Raw genomic sequence first — 18,110 nt, 5'->3', positions numbered from 1 at the left:
GAAAACGAAATTCCGAAACGAAATATTTTACTCTGCACATGTCTACTCATTGAGAGACAATGTCTTTCCAAATTTTCCAATGACTATCAAATCTTTTCTTGCTACCCTGCTTTATTTTTATTCTATTCTAAAGGTGTCTATAGATTGATTTAAATTCAGCAGGGATCATCTGATTTTTAATTCAGGTGTGGCTACTGCTATTGAGCAGAAGTGAATTTAATGATCAACTTCAGTTTAACCGCCCTATTGGATAAAAGATGCTCAATATCCCCTTCCACCTTGAATGTGTGCATGGAGAAATCAGTTCAGTTTTTTTTTTTTTTTTGCTCAGCCCATATGACCAGCTTAACTTTAACTTAACTTTGCTGAAGAAAAAAACAAGAAGAGGAAGAAGAAGACGAACAACAGCAACAACAGATGACATTTAATGTTCTGCCTCGAGGATATAGGTTTCAGAAATTTTCAACAGAGAACACCTTTAAATAATGTGGAATTTGTGCTGTTAGCATATATAAATACATCACGTTCTTAAAAATGTTTCTACATTTTGGAACAGTCATAAATACTGAATGTTTCTGCATTTTGGAAGAGCCAGTAGATTCCCTTCTTGTGTGAATATGCTATATTCATCTTTTACTTCACTATCAGTTATGTTAGGTATGTCCTTTGAGACATTTCTGCTACATAATACAAAGGTTTTTTTTTTTTTTTTTTTTTTTTTATAAAATATATATGTAGGGAATATCTGCTTAAAAAAAGAAAATATAAAGTAAATTCAGAACAGCCTAATACTTTTTATGGCATTTATACTGAGTACATTGTATAGATGCAGAATATCACAAACAAGCAAAGGCTGATTCTGTAGCTCTGCGCTCCACAACATGATAATGACAACTTAACTGACTTATGTATCTCAATTTCCTTACCTAAATGAAAATTGTTTCTGCATATAAGAGATAAAATGTAATGAAATATAGAAGCTTTGATCAGATAAACATAACTGAGTATATTCTTACATTTCAGGGAATTTTTAGGAGATTAGCTAATAGTTCTTTCTCTATTCACATCTTCTATTAACAGAGCTATGCTGAATAAAGTCCTAATTGGTTCCTTATCTGTTTCTATTTACCATGCTATTCATTCAATCTGTTAAAAGGTGGTTTAAATGATTTTTTGAAAGCAAAGCTTTTAAACAGAGCGTGCACACACTTATGTACAGCTATCATATATTATTGTTTTGTAAAAACGGCACAGCTCTTTTAACGAATACTTAACATAGGATTTGTGAGTAGATGCAAAACCAATAATCTTAATAAAACTTAACCTAGGATCTAATAATTTCAAGTGAACATAACCTTCAAAATAGTCAGAGTTAGTTTATTCTTCATGATATATGAAGTCTATTTGTTTTAATCCAAAAGGTCACAGGTTTGGGCTTCACATGCTTTGTCCACAAAATCCCATTAGCCAAATGAGCAACACTGGCTAGTTATTCATCTTTCATTGAATTTAAACTCAACGTTATGCTGGAATAAAGGACAGGCATTATTTTATGGAGAGAAAAGATTCCTTTCCCTTCCCCATAAAATGGACAAATCAATCTCCAAGGCTACCATAGCAGTAATAGTCAGTAATGAACTTGTCTACCATGGGTTAAAGTCAAATCCTGCTGCTTTGAGATTTGCTTTCTCAATAAATGTGCAGATTCAAACTAAAAACAAAATATGCAGCAACTATTTCTATTAAGTAAACAAAAACTATGTGATCATATAAAAAAAAAATTGGTGTCCAGGAGGTAAAGCATTTTTTTTTCAATTGTTTGGCTCAGCGGGCATCGTGATTGATGATGAATGTACATCAAAGGACACTCATTTTTTATTTTTTTACAAAGCACTAGTCAAAAAATGTTTATTGCGGTTTTTACTTTTTGACACGTTTTTGGGGAATGGGTAGGGGTATGATGCACCCATATCCATTCACATAGGGGGGTTCCAGGATCTTGGGCCCCCCTTGTTAAAAGGGGCGTCCAGATTCTGATAACTTGGAAGACCCCAACAACCACAGCCTATGGTTGTCGGGAAGAGGCCCTTGTCCCCATCAACATGGGGACAAGGTAGGAGGATGTAGAGCCCGCCTCACCCCAAAGCACCTTCCCCCCATGTTAAGGGCACGTAGTCTGGTATGGTTCAGGAGCAGGGAAGCACCAGGCTTCATGCTCAAGTAAGGGTCAGGATGGTATGTATTTTTTGGGGGGCATGCTGTTTTTTTGTTTTGTTGTTTGGTTCCCTTAAAATCCATATTAGACCCGAAGGGCCTGGTATGGACTGGGGGGGGGGACCATACACCATTTTTTAAACATTTTATATTGCCGGGCAATCGCCAGCTTTCTTTATCTTTACATTCATCTATCAGTGGGGAAGCCCGCTGACAGATGAAGACTCATGGTTGTTAGGGACGTGTGTGGCTGGCTTCCCGGCCCACTGCTTAAAGAGGAACTGTAGTTTGCTCACATAATTTGCAACAAAACATATTTCCAATTCTGAAGCTTCCCTCCAACCACTTTGCATATTGTTTTATATATACTGTGATTCTGTACTTGTGCCAAATATGCTGCAGAAATATCCTCCACTGAGTCTGGCTGATACCATTTTATGTTTTTTTGTTTAAAAAGTTTTTATTGGGAATCAAAAGACAATCGTACAGATAATTGACAGTCAATTTTGATAAAGATTCACAGAACAAAACATAGTAATTTACATAAGTCAAGAAAAACAAAGCAAAAGATTAATATTAATGCTGAAAGACTATCCTTACGGAGTTGTAGAAAAGCATTATAAAGCAGGAAATCTCATGTGGTGAGGTTATAAAAGACCATCCAAAGTAATCACAGGCTTAAATCATAGAAGACACTGGATACGAGCCCCTGCTATTAAAAGTAAAAACAAGAGAGGGGTATATCCATGGTAGCAAGGGAGGGAGAGAAGGAAAAAAAGGGGGGGGAGTGTGGATGGCGGGCGGTGAGTCTCATTGGTTATGGTTCCCGTAGGTGGTCAACCATTATGAGACTAGTGAGAAGGATAGTGAATGGAGAATGGAAGTGCCTTTCTTTAGTCCTTTGAAGGTGACTCGTCATAAGAGAACGAGAATTGGTCCAATGTGGCTTGGTCGGCTGGTGGAAGGGCCGAAAGGATAAAGGCTTGCCATCTGTAGAAGAAGCAAGCTTTAGGTTTGGGATCCTTGAAGTCTGTGAGAAGTCGTTCTCTAAATAAAAGGGTGAGGAGGTCCTTTTTGACTTGGTTAATAGATGGTCCTTGGGGTGAAATCCAGTGTTTAAGGATGAGCCTCCGTGCGATAAGTAGGCATAACAAAGTCCAGTCTTTGGAAGAAAAGTGTTTGGAGGTCACATCGGAGGATGAGACATTGGAAGTCAGGGACCAAGGTAGCAACAGAGGGTCCCAGTATCCAAAGATCAGGGGTAGAGGGTTTTGGGTAACTTCAGCAAGGTGACTTTAAGAGAACGAGAATTGGTCCAATATGGCTTGGTCGGCTGGTGGAAGGGCCAAAAGGATAAAGGCTTGCCATCTATAGAAGAAGCAAGCTTTAGGTTTGGGATCCTTGAAGTCTGTGAGAAGTCGTTCTCTAAATAAAAGGGTGAGGAGGTCCTTTTTGACTTGGTTAATAGATGGGCCTTGGGGTGAAATCCAGTGCTTAAGGATGAGCCTCCGTGCGATAAGCAGGCATAACAAAGTCCAGTCTTTGGAAGAGGAGTGTTTGGAGGTCGCACCAGAGGATGAGACATTGGAAGTCAGGGACCAAGGTAACAACAGAGGGTCCCAGTATCCGAAGATCAGGAGTAGAGGGTCTTTGGGTAACTTCAGCAAGGGGACTTTGAAGATAAAGGAAATGACTTGGTCCCAGAACATAGAGATGGAGGGGCAGAACCAGAAACGGTGTGAGAGAGGTGGTTTGGAAACCTGACAAAGAGGGCATGAGGCCCCACCTTGGTTGGATTTGGGAGAGAGAAAAGGGATATGGGCTCAGTGGGCAATCTTGAGCTGGGTTTCTCTCCATATTTCATTGGGGGTTGGTCGAAGAACTTTCTGTAGTTCAGTCAGAACTTTGTCCACTAGGTTGGGGTCTGGGAAGTCTACACCCCAGTTGGCGATGGATGAAGAGGATAGGATCGTGGATGAATCTCGCAAGAGAGGTTTGTATATATCCAAAATTTTGTATTGGCCACACTGCAACAAATGATCTGTAAAACTGGGATTAAATCTCCGAGATTCTTCTTTGCAGGTTCTAGAAAGGAAGCTGATGCATTGATTATAGTAGAAGGCATGGGAAGGAGGTAGAGGCAAAGAAGCTTCCAAGGTTTGAAAGGGTATTGATTTCCTAGTAGCCAGGTCACACATGGATGAGGCCCCATTTCTGCCATTCCGAGAAGGATTTGTAGTGAAGACCAGGTAAAAAATTGGGGTTGCCTTGAATAGGTAGATGAAAGGAGATGAATGGGGGAAGTTTGAGGATTTTCCTGGTTTCTCTCCAGGCTATGGCTGTGTCCTGTAAAAGAAGGTTGTGTTGATATGAAGGGGGAACAGATTTCCATCTGCAGTTTAGGAGGGCCACCAGAGAATAGGGGTGAGCCATTTCGGATTCCAGGCTGAAGTTGGATTACCGGGATGATTGGACTATTCAGTCTAGACTGGTTATTAACAGACATGCTAGGTTATACAATCTTATGTTTGGTAGACTGATGCCCCCGTTGCTCCTAGGAAGGTGTAATTTTTTAAAAGCTATACCAGGTCTCTTTCCACGCCAAAGAAATTTTGAAATTATGGAATTAAGAGATTTGACATCCTTGTGCTTTAAGAGTGATGGTATAGTTTGCAAAGGATACAACAGTCTGGCAAAGCTTATCATTTTTACAAGGTGGCACCTTCCCAGGAGTGAGAGGGGGAGATCCATCCAGTTAGACAATTACTGAGAAAGTTTAGCAAAGAGAGCAATCTTTATTTCCAGATAGGTAATGTAGGAGGAGGCTACTGTGAATATGGAGCGTTGAACCCAGGAAGGTGTGATATGTTTACCGATGGGGAGAATTTTTTAAGAAATTTGAAATGATCAAAAATATGTTTAATGGTCATGATATCATTCAGGGTATTTTATTGTAAAGATAAGGGTGTCATCGGCAAAGAGTGAGGTGTGTACTTCTGAATTGCAGATCTTGATGCCCCGCAGGGGAGCTGTCTGGGATAAATATCAGGAGAGGGGTTCCAAGGCAATGTTAAACAGAAGGGGGGACAGGGGACAGCCATGTCTGGTCCCCTTGTGGAGGCAGAATCCTTCTGAAAGGAGACCCACTGCAACCAGTCTAGCTGTGGGTGATGTATACATGGAGTTAATAAGGTGGCAGAAGGGGCCTGTAAACCCCATTTTAGAAAGAGAAAGCGATAGCCAGTCAAAACGTACCTTATCAAAGGCTTTTTCTGCGTCTAGGGTGATGATGGCATAGTCCCCTTTAGGGTCTTCTTTGGCTTTTTCAAGGGCCAGTAAAACTTTGTGAATGTTCAAGGTGGCTGTGCGCCCTTTCACAAAGCCAGACTGGGCAGGATGTATGAGATCAGGAAGGATGACAGCAAGTCTGGAGGCCACTATCTTTGACAGGATTTTAACATCCAGATTGAGCAAGGAAATGGGCCTATAAGACCCCGGCTCCAGTGGGTCTTTGCCCTTCTTAGAAAGGAGCTTAATGACAGCTTGGTTACCTGTCGGAAGATAGGGGCTGCCCGCCCAGATGCCTGAGTATACTGATGGAGTATGGGGACTGTGATGTTAGGGAGGGTTTTGTAAAATTCATTAGTGAATCCGTCTGGGTCGGGAGCTTTAGAAGGATGGAGGTCACGGATGGTGTGTTCTGTTTCATCAACTGAAATAGGAGCATTTAGGGTCTCTAATTGGGTGGGTGAAATAGTAGGTAGTTTCATTTTCTCTAGGAAGGATCGGGCTAGATTTTTGTCTATTGGGTCGGGGGCATACAAGGCCGTGTAGTATTGTAGCATGGTTTTGTTTATGTGAGAGGAGTGGAGTGGGTAGTCCCCGTGTGATCCCGCAATGAGGTGATATGAGTCGGTCGGGTCGTACCCTTGTCTGGAGAGGAGTTTACCGGCCTTATTTCCAAATTTATGGAGAGTGGCATCCAAGTGTGCTTTTTTGGTGAGTTCAAGGGTGTCTGCCCATGTATCAAAGGCGGACTTGGCTGCTAACCATTCGTCTCTGTCAGCAGGTGAGACTAAGGTAGTGAGGGTTCGTTGTGAATTATGTAGTCTATCACTAGATAGTTTAAATTTAGACAGGGCGTTCCTTTTGAAAGAGGTGGCATAACATATGATCCGACCGCTAAAGTACGCTTTACCAGCATCCCAGAGGAGATTTGGATCATCTGCATGAGGAGCATTGGCAGTGGAGATTTCTGCCCATGAGTGTTCCATGTATTTATGGAAATCAGCATTATTGTGAAGGAAGGAGAGAAAGCGCCAAAGATTGGGATGGGGGGAAGATCTAACTTGTCCAGCAAGAGAGATATCGGGGCATGGTCAGAGATGGCTATGTCCCCGATTTCTGAGTCGGAGCCTAGAGGGATAAGGTTATCGGACCCAAAGAAATAGTCGTTTACCTCCATGTCTGCCATCTGCACGTCCGCCGCGGTGTGCGGGTAGGCCGGAGCCGGAGGCTCGATTTGCGGCTTGTCCACAGGGGCCACCATGGCCGCCGTGGCTGCCGTGACCATGTATGACAGGGCGGCGTTTTTTTCGAGAAAATGGTCCATCTGGTTACAGGGGAGTGAGGGGGCGCCTGATGAAGACAGCAAGGTGTGAAGGGCCACTCAGGCCAAAATTACAGGCTGTTTATGAGTCCTGGTGCGGGAGCAGTGTTGAGGTGCAGCTACCTTATGCAGCGCCGGAACCGAAAGTGCAACCATTTTAACTGGGGGCAGCTGAAGCTGCTGCCTGTTAACTTCCTGGATTTACACAGACACACAGAGGCACAACTCCGGCTCTGCAGCTCTCATTGTCCCTCATATAACTCATCCCCCTCCCTTCCTGCCAAACTCTCATGAGAGAGCTGTGCATGATGCCATAAGCCTAGGCTTTTTACCAGAGAAGAAACAGGAAGTGGGCTATATAAAGTATTTACCTGCAGAAAAAAATGTTTTCCTATCCAAAGTTAAAACAACAAGGGCAGAAGATTTAATAGATGGAAAGATGAAAAAAATTCTGAAGTTCTGCTTTAACAACCAGCTATTTCTTCATACAAACCTTGAATCAGTCGATTGTTTTTCGACCGATTCAAATTCTAATTGTTTTGAAAAGTTGGAATTCGGTAGAAAACTAATACATAAAATTAATTTTAATGGCAAAAAAAAAAACTAAATTTAACAAAAACTAATTGAAACTATAAGAATTCCGAAACCAAACTAAACGAATTCCATAACAAAATAAAATTAGTAACATAATGAATCTATCTAAAACTTAACATCTTTTTCCAATCTGCACATGTCCAGTGCCAATATACCATAGTGTTAATCAGTACTTACATTCTAAAGCCCTATTAGTAGTAATTCCATACATGATGGCCTCAGCCTATCTGGGGAGGAGGGTGCTTGGGTGTAATTTTTTTTTTTTTGTTTCAAACATTTTATTAAAGTATAAGAAGTATTACAGTACAATATCAGCCAGGTTCATGCATTACTGATACAATACAATATACCAAGAACAATCACAGTCAGGAATATCAACCATCAGGTAAGAACAGCAATTTTGTAAAGAAATACAATCTGAGGCAAACAGTATGATAATCAGAAGCGTTCACATGTTTATATCCACAGCAACCGAGTCATAGAAGTCAGGTTAAGGTGGGATGTGGAGAAGGGGGTCAAGGGTAACAACACTGGGCGAAAAAACTACAGAAGGTCTCGGGAACCTGGTTACCATTGGGAGTATTATGTGTATCTTTCAACCATCCACCCCTTACGGGAACTTGCTGTGGATGGGAAAGACACACTGTAGGATACCTATCGGAGGTATGACAGGATTATTGAACATCACTGCATGGAGTCATAACCCGCTTAGTGTGTGTTACAAAGGATTAGGGATAAAGAGGTTGGAAAAAGCAAAAAGTTTTTAACTTAGGGGTTATGAGGGAGAAATAGGAGGGGAGGTCAGGTTAGGGAGGTAAAAGATAAAAGATAAAAGGGGGTGCTTAAAGTGCCAGGGGTAAATGAGTCACGGAGGTGTAGAATGTCTCCGGTCAGAATGAGAAGGAGATGCAGTAGAAGTTGATCGAAAGTGTATCCAGCAAGACCAAATTTGGGTAAATTTATCATGTTTGTCATGTGATTGAAAAATGAGTCTTTCCATTTCTTCAGTCCTATTAATCTGTCGATACCAGTCTTCCAACGTGGGGGTTGATTTTGACTTCCACCATCTGGGAATGCACTGTGTAGCTGCATTAATCAAATGTAGAGTAAGTGAGCGTTTATAGCTGCGGAAAGGAATAGGAGTGTGATGTAAGAGGTATTGGGCTGGGGAGAATTCTAGGTGATAGGTCGTTATTTGAGTGATTTGGTCGTGAACTTTTTTCCAAAATGTTTGTATTGCTGGGCAGTCCCACCAGATGTGGAGAAAGGAGCCTACCGCTGAGTCACATCGCCAACACACTGGGGATATATCTGGGAATATCTTATGTACCTTATCTGGGGTGCGATACCATCTTGAGCATAGTTTGTATCTGTTTTCCTGTGTGGAAACACTAAGGGAACCCTTATGTGTGTGGTAGTAAATAGATTCCCAGTCTTTATTGGACCAAGTAGCAGAAAGTTCAGTCTCCCACAATTGTCGAGAGGGGGCGTGCGACACATTGTCTGTAGTGAGTAGAGCCACAATCTGAGAGATAATATGTGTTTGGGGTTCCTGACTATTGCATAAATTCTCAAAAGGGGTCAATTCTCTGCACCAACTCGAAAGAGGCCTAGCGGAATAGAAAAAGTGTCGGATTTGTAAATATTTAAAAAAAGGTAAATGTAGGTCTGGAAATGCAGCTGTCATCTCCGGGTAAGGGAGCAATCTCTTACATCTAAAAAATTGGAATGCTCTATAAGAAGGTTGGGGCCGTGGGGTCGAGGGGGCTGTAGACATAACACCTGGAGGGAAGGCCGGGTTGTTAGATAAAGGCGTCATTGGACCATTAGGAAGGTGTAGGCCAAGGGTATTGGAGGTTCGGTGAACTGCCCTAAGCGAGGGTCCTATCAAAGGGTGTATCGTGCATGACTCGGGAATACAAGATTTGGGAATCCATGGTAGATTAGTCAGTGGGAGCGGACTCAGTGTTTGTTCTAATCTGACCCATGCTTTGGAATCAAGGTGCAAATGCCAATCTAGTATTCTCTGTAGGAGGTTAGCGTGGTAATAGGTGTGAATGTCCGGCAAACCTAGGCCTCCTTTTGTTTTAGGAAGAATTAGTTTTGCCCAACTTAGACGAGGGGATCTATGAGACCATATAAAGGCTCTGTTTGTAAGCGTTAAAGAATCTTTTGGGGAGATCAATGGATATAGCCTGTAAAAGATACAACAACCTCGGGAGCACATTCATTTTTAAAACAGCAATCCTCCCAAACCACGAAAAGGACGTCCTGTGCCATTTCAGGAGGTCTTCTTGGATGCTTAGAAGGGCTGGACCGAAATTACAGTCATATAATTGGGAGAGTGTATTTGGGAGTTTAATTCCCAAGTACGTCAATGTGTTACGTTCCCATTGGAAAGGGTAGTTACCTTTACATTGTGACACAAGGCGTTCCGACAGGGTGACCGGTAATGCTTTAGATTTGTCAAAGTTGATTTTCAAATTGGATATGATATGATAAGAGTCTAAATCTCGTAGGAGGTTGGGGATCGATATGATCGGGTTGGAGAGAAAGAGCAGAATATCATCCGCGTAGGCGGCTAATTTGTATGCATGATTGTTAATCGATATCCCCATTATGTTTTGGTTTTCTCTGAGCATGTTAAGGAGTGGCTCCAGGGTAAGCACAAAGATGAGTGGAGAAAGAGGGCAACCTTGACGTGTGCCATTGGTGATAGAGAAGGCGTTCGACAGGTGGCCATTAACTTTAACCCTCGCAGACGGAGCTGAGTATAAGAGCTGTATCATTTGTAGTAATCTAGGAGGGATTCCAATATACTGCAAAGTGGAGATCATATAATCCCAGGCCACTCTGTCGAATGCCTTCTCAGCATCTAGGGATAGAAAAAAGCCTTCCGAGTGGGACGTGGTGAGCCAGTGGTGAATATTTAATGCCTTAATGGTATTGTCCCTGGCCTCTCTACCAGGGACAAAGCCTACTTGGTCATTGGATATCAGATCGGGGAGTAGAGGTGATAGGCGATTTGCTAAAATTTTGGCGTATATTTTCAAATCCACGTTAAGTAAAGAAATGGGGCGATAATTAGTGACTAAGGAAGGGTCTTTACCTGGTTTGGGAATTACGGTAATATGTGCTTCTAGGAGGTCCGAATTATTCCTCGTGGATTGAGGAAGGGCATTAAGGGTCTCAGCTAAGTGTGGGGACAACAGATCAAGGAAGGATTTATAGTATGCCGCCGTTAATCCGTCTGGGCCCGGGCTCTTCCCGGACTTCAAGTGTTTAACAGTTTCCCTAATTTCTAGCAGCGAGATGGGGGCCTCTAGGGAAGAGACGTCAACGGTATTCAAGGGGGACGGGGCATATTTCGATAGAAAGTCATGAATCATGTCAGCCCGAGGCACGGGATCAGCATTATGGGGAGTTCGAGGCAGATTATATAAAGATTGAAAATAGTTAACAAAGTGCTTTGCTATGGCATCAGGTGCGACAACAGGAGTCCCTGTGGGGGTCACAATCTTATGTATAGTATGTAGCATTCTCCTATTCTTTAGAGCTTTCGCTAAAAATTTGCCAGCCTTGTTTCCGAATTAATAAAACATTTTGTGTGTGAGAGCAAATTTACGTTTAACTGACAATTGCAATTCCTCCAAAAGCTCTTCCCTGGCTATGGTAAGTTCGGTAAGACTGGAGGACGCAAGGGTGCGTTTATGTGTCCGCTCCAACGTGCGAATGCGACTGTGTAACTCCGTGATTCGAGCTTCTCTAAGTTTTTTCCGCTTAGCAGCTAAAGAAATAAGCAGTCCCCTCACTACACATTTGTGCGCAGCCCATACGGTTTCCATAGAGGAATCAGCACCGGAGTTGTCTGAAAAGTAATTTTGTAAGCATTCCAGGATGGCTTGTTTGTGGTCAAGGTCTAGGAGTAATGAGTCATCGAGTCTCCATAACAATGGACGTTGGGGTGTAGTCGTCAGGTTAAGGGTTATAGTAATCGGGTTGTGGTCTGAGAGAAATGCCGGTTCTATGGTTGCTCGCATCAAGCAGCCTACATCAGTTTGTGTAAGAAAAAAAAGGTCTATGCGTGAATATTTATTATGAGGTGGGGAGAAAAACGTGAAGTCTTTAGTGCTTGGGTGTAACATACGCCATGTGTCATGTAGCGTAAGAGACTGGAGTTCCATTTTGATGGCCCGCAATGCTCTGTAAGTGATACAAGAGGAACCATTAGACGTGTCGATGTCTGGGGAAAGCGGGCTATTAAAGTCTCCCCCCAGGACGAGCATCCCGTGTTGGAAAGTGGTGAGTTGAGAGAGTGCGTCTCGGAAGAATGGAACATGTCTAGAATTCGGAGCATAAATGTTAGCTATAGTAACAGGTCTATTATGCAGATATCCTTTGAGGAAGAGATATCGGCCCATCGGGTCCGACAAGACATCCGTGACAGTAAGAGGGCAATGTTTAGAAACTAAGATAGAGACTCCTTTAGATTTTGATTCTGTCGTTGTAGCATGATATACTATCGGATAATTTGTGTCATGTAGTTTGGGTATAGAATCAGTCCTAAAATGCGTCTCTTGGACCAGAGCTATTTGTGCATGTGTTTTATGTAAAGCAAAAAGAAATTTCGATCTCTTTTCGGGAGTGTTTAAACCTCTAATATTGATCGAGTAGAATTTTGTACCGGCTGTGAGATCAGGTGGAGAAGCACGGATGTCTTGAGAAGAACGTGCTTCCGACATGTTCAGAGAGGTGCAAGTAAATCAAAGCAAAGCAATGGGAATTAGGGGGGGAAGCTAGGAGGATGGGAACAGTCCGAACAGTAATTAGAACGGATCAGCGTGTAAAAGGGCCAATTGTAATGCTGAGGGAAGAGGAAGGACGTGTGTGGGGAGGGAATGAGTGGGGGGGGAAGGTCAGAGAGAATCAGACCACTTATTCGGTGGTACGAGAAAAACAAAGAAGGGTAGGATGAGGCAGGGAGTCCCCGACACTAAACGAAGGGGATCCCGGACGACACCCTACAGTGGGGTTGGCCAAGTCTCAGCTCAACAACGGATCACAGAAAATTTGTCGATTGGACGTCCTCACGACATCCCAGGACTATAAGATGTGCATGATGGGAGCAGGTCTACATTACGATTGGTGTGTATTTAAATGAACTAACGAGGGGGGCGTGGCCTGACCGCGGAGCTGCATGGACGTGTGAGCCCGGAGCTCCGAGCGAACCGGGACTACAGCGGCTAACAGCGACCCAGCACAACAGCCCTTTGCCTCAATATAGCAGTGGGACTCACCGCAGCACTGTCCACCATGTCGGGGAGACGTCGCCAGCATCGCAAACCGCAACGTTTAACGGATTTCTATCCGCTCAGCGGGAGAGAGGTGGAGCAAGATGGCGCCGAGGCCTACACAGCGAGGAGACCGGCACCTAAGCATAAACAGGCGGCGAAAGGTACATCTCTCCTGCATACAAACATAGATGAGGATATCTCAGCCTCCCCCCCCACCCCATCATCCCGCAGCCCTGTAAAAGCTAAACCCAGGTTAGATGAGGACGGATTGAGTCCGGCGGCGAGCCAGGCCTCAGACTCAGGGGAGGATACTAGAGATCTACCTGAACCCATTGAAACATTTCCTACGCAAAATCTGCCTGTGTTGGACACAGTTTTAAAAGATATGTTACTATCTTTGCGCAGCACATTACAATCTGATATGGCTAAGCATATGCACAGATTCCACACAGATATCCTAGCATTGGGAAACAGAGTGGATCATGTGGAAGCAAAAATGGAGGAGTTTGCAGGCACTATCAACGATTTGGTAGATGCTCATGATGAGCGGGAAACGGACATGGAATGGGTTAAAGCAAAGATGGCGGACATGGAGGACAGATCCAGGAGGAACAACCTTAAAATAAGGGGTATCCCTGAATCAATACCGCAGTCGGACCTTGCCCTTTATGTTGCCAATATGTTCAAAGCCTTGCTCCCTGATATCAGTGACTTGGACGTTACTATTGACAGGATACATCGCCTACCAAAACCATCCCACCTATCGGAACAAGTGCCTAGGGATGTTCTTATGAGACTGCATTTTTTCCATGTAAAGGAGCGGCTGATGCTGTTTGTGAGGAAACAAGAGGCGCTTCCTCCACAATATCACCAACTGCAATTTTTCAGTGACTTGTCGCAATACACTCTGCAAAAGAGGAAAAACCTCAACACGGTGACAAAGATCCTACGCAACTACAAGATCATGTACAAATGGGGTTATCCTACTAAGCTATCTATTACCAAAGATAATCAATCCTTCACTATCACATCCCTGGAAAAAGGGATCGATCTGCTTAGAGAATGGGGCATTATGTCAGCTGAGGATGAGAAGGGCTCCGCCACTAGCACTCCACATAGCCTTCCACAGGAATGGAGAAGAGTCACCGCTAAAAATGCTACTTCGCACAACTGAAAAGGGCTAAACGGCTTTATTATCTTAACCGTCAGTCCCGGTCCAGGGCTACCTCTGCACCAGAACTGAACCCACCCCCCCAGCACGGATTTGACCTCGTGCTGTTACAAGGCTCAACACCTTCCCCAAGGGTGATTGGCAGCAACTTGGAAACGCCTAATGTCATCCGGGGGCTTTCCCATATGCTGCAATTATGTTCTCCCTTTTGTTTGTTCATCTTTTTTTTTTTTTTTTCATCTTTCTACTATTTTTCTACTTTTCCTATGAGGTACCTGACTGATGCGATTCGGTCCCAACTTTTGAACTTCCTCGATCTACGGACCTGCCTTCCTCCTTGGTACATGAAGGATCTGTTTGGTGTGCCAACGCTTCCTGCGTTTATCTGGGTATCTTGTTTTGTGAGTATTAACGCTATGTTACTGAGAATCGACTGGATCACATCAATACACTCCCTATTTAACTATGCCGCTTAACATCCTATCAATTAACACCAAAGGTCTGAATCATCCTATGAAGCGTAAATCTTTGTGGAAAGAGGCATCCAAGTACAACAGTGACATTGTGTGTGCGCAGGAGACTCATTTCTGTAAGCAGGCGCCACCCAAATGCACGCACAAAAGGTTTCCCTTCATATTCACTGCGAATGCGGACACGAAGAACAAGGGTGTTTTAGTGGCTATCAGAGACACGGTGGCCTTTAAACTAGTCGAACAGATCTCAGATTCTTTGGGTAGATACTTAATATTGATTTGTGAATTGAACTCTATTGTATATACTTTAGTGAATGTCTATTCCCCCAACAGTAGACAGGTGCATTTTTTTAATAGGCTGATGAAACGGGTTAATTCCTGCAAGAAGGGTCGGCTACTTTTGTGTGGTGACTTCAATATTACTTTGGATCCTCAGCTGGACTCCACCTCTACTGTTACTAGAACTCAACCTTCATTATCACAGTCTGTCCACGGGCAAGGGTTATATGACGCTTGGCGTTGTTTACACGCCAATGAAAAAGATTATACTTTTTTTTCTCCACCACACGGAGTTTACACGCGAATTGATTTCTTTTTGGTGGATCAACAGCTACTTTTACAGACAACTTCAGCTGGTGTGAACTCGATCACGTGGTCGGATCACGCGTCGATAACCCTGTCCGTGGCAGACTCGTATTCCTCAGGTACAGCGCCGGTTTGGCGTATGAATACCTTTTTACTGCAACAACCAGAATTGAAGGAGAAGTTGAGCACACACTTATTGAATTTCTTGAGTGATAATGTGGGGTCAGTATCTGATCCGAGTGTTCTGTGGAATGCACATAAAGCATATATGAGGGGTATGTTTATTCAGCTGGGAGCGGGGGTGCGGAGAAGGAGGCAGCAGAGGCTTGATGCGTTGCTCAAAGAGATAACGGACCTAGAAACGCAAAACAAAAATCAATTTTCCCAATCTATCTCCCAAAAGTTGTCTATTCTCAGATCTGACCTTAGAATACACTTACTAGAAAACTTTGAAAAAGCAACTAAACGACTCAAAATGACTTACTATTCCTCGGGTAATAAGGCGGGGAAGTTGCTAGCGCACACTATCCGAGGGCACAGATACAAACACAGAATCCCATTCATTCTACACCCCACTACTAATCAGAGGCTTTATCACCCACAACAGATGGCTGACGCCTTTAGTTGCTACTACAGTAGCTTGTACAATTTGAAGGACGACCCTCTGACTACTCAACCTACATCGGAGACTATCGAACAATTTCTGGCGAGCTTACCGATACCCAAATTGACAACGGATCAGTTCCAATACTTAAATACCCCATTTACTATAGGGGAAGTACAAAAGGCTATTGAGATGCTTCCGATCAATAAGTCACCAGGCCCAGATGGTTTTAGCGGGGAATATTATAAAGCATTTACAACTACATTGTCACCTATACTGCTCCAGGTTTTCCAGTCCGCTGCTGCCTTGTCCTCCTTTCCTCGGGAAATGCTGGAGGCCATGATAGTCGCGTTGCCAAAGCCGGGGAAGGAGCCCACCTCTCCGGCTAATTTTAGACCGATATCATTATTGAATACTGATGTTAAGCTTTACGCTAAAATGATAGCTTTACGATTGATTGATATACTACCTACGATTATACACCCGGATCAAACTGGTTTTACTAAACACAGACAAACCTCAGACGCTACGCGCCGTATGATAAATATTATCCACTTTGCGCAGACGCAGCGAAGGCCTTCTCTGCTCCTGTCTTTGGACGCGGAGAAGGCCTTCGATAGGGTGCACTGGCTCTATATGACTAAGGTGCTGGAGTCCTTTGGTTTCTCTGATTTGGCATTATCCACGATCCTGGCCCTCTATTCGGAACCCTCAGCCAGGGTTTACACATCAGGCATCCTCTCGACCCCATTTAAAATCTCGAATGGTACCAGGCAGGGATGCCCTTTGTCACCTCTCATATTTAATCTACTGATGGAACCCTTAGCCATAGCTATTCGAACTCATCCGAATATTAAGGGCTTCCCTCTTGGTAACCAAACGCACTCTATTAGCTTGTTTGCGGATGATGTAGTTATAATCATGACAGAGGTGGGCCCCTCTCTGGCGGCGACGCATGCTACTTTAAAATTGTTCGGACAAGTGTCCTACTATAAGGTAAATACTAATAAATCTTATATCCTGGGGTTGGGTATTGACAAGCATACTAGCAGCGCGATCAGGACTCAATTTCCTTATGTCTGGAGCACCAGGGAAATTAAATACCTTGGAGTCATACTGACTGATAAATCGGAACACCTGGTTGAAGCTAATTACATGCCTTTTCTGAATGAACTTCCCCTGAGGCTCCAGACAATCAGTAAGATGGAGATGACATGGTCTGGCCGACTAGCGGCCTTCAAAATGATGGTACTCCCCCAGTTTATTTATCTGTTTAGGGCCCTGCCCATTCCGGTGCCCGGAGCCTTTTTCCGTACAGCGCAAGCTAAATTGAATACATTCTTATGGCAGGGGAAAAGGGCGAGATGTGCTTTCCATAAATTACTTAAAACCAGACTAGCTGGGGGAGTGGGACATGTACTTATCCGAGACTATCATGCTGCGGCAGTTCTAGCTCAATTGAAATGCTGGTTTATGGAGGACCATGTCCCCCGTTGGAGGGACATGGAATCATACCAATCCCCTAATGGTAGGTTGTGTGACCTACTCTTGTCTAGCAGATTCATGCATAGTCTCCCATCACACCTATCACCCACTGTCAGAGCATCATTGCAGACGTGGAATCTCTTTCTTGAGGATTCGCTAAACATAACCCCGGTCAGGGGTTATTGATCCCTGTATTGATATTACAAGTATTGATCCCAAACTTACACATTGCACATTGGGTGTCCAGGGGAATCGCTCTGGTGGACGATCTGAGAGTTGGGCCTGCAGTTAAAACTTTTCGAACCCTCCAAATTGAATACGCTTTGCAGCCGAGGGATCATTATGCATATGCCCAAATCACGCACCTATTGCGGACCATTGGGGACATGTCTACTATTATTCCTCAACAAGTTTATGCTTACCTCCATAGTTCAAAAACTTCCATAAGAGGCATCTCTTTATTTTATGGTTTACTACACCAGAAGAAGGTCTTTCTTAAATCCCCATCTATGAGAACTTGGGAATTAGACTTACAAGAGCACTGGACTATCGAACAATGGCAAACTGCTATTGCGTCAGTTTATGGTGCCACTAAAAGCGTAAATCTTTGGGAACTGTACCAGAAAATCTTGTTGCGGTGGTATTTAACGCCCACAAGATTGGCTGGATTCGACCCGGGCAGGTCGCCTCTTTGTTGGCGACAGTGCGGGCAGAGGGGATCCTTACAAAATATTCTATGGGCCTGCCCAAAACTGGCTAAGTTCTGGAAAGATGTTTTTGACATAGTAGGTGGCGTCTTAAGTACATACAGGAGGGGTGAACCGGGTCTTGCACTCTTATCCTTAGGCATAGATTCATTCCCTCACTCGCATAGACACGTTGTATCCCAGATCCTGATGGGGGCAAGATTAGAGATAACGAGGAGATGGGCAGACCCGGACCCTCCTATTGTAGCGAAAGTAATTGAGACAATTAACCTGCATGTCACATATGAAATTATGTTTCTGGCTTCCCAAAACAGTCTCCAATCTAGAATTCAAATCTGGCGGCCTTGGGTGGATTGGTATAAACAATATGGAAA

Source organism: Lithobates pipiens, unplaced genomic scaffold (assembly GCF_037356315.1).
Source record: "Lithobates pipiens isolate NorthernLeopardFrog02 unplaced genomic scaffold, aLitPip1_a1.2 Scaffold_19, whole genome shotgun sequence".
Taxonomy (NCBI): domain Eukaryota; kingdom Metazoa; phylum Chordata; class Amphibia; order Anura; family Ranidae; genus Lithobates; species Lithobates pipiens.
This window is presented reverse-complemented; position numbering follows the sequence as displayed.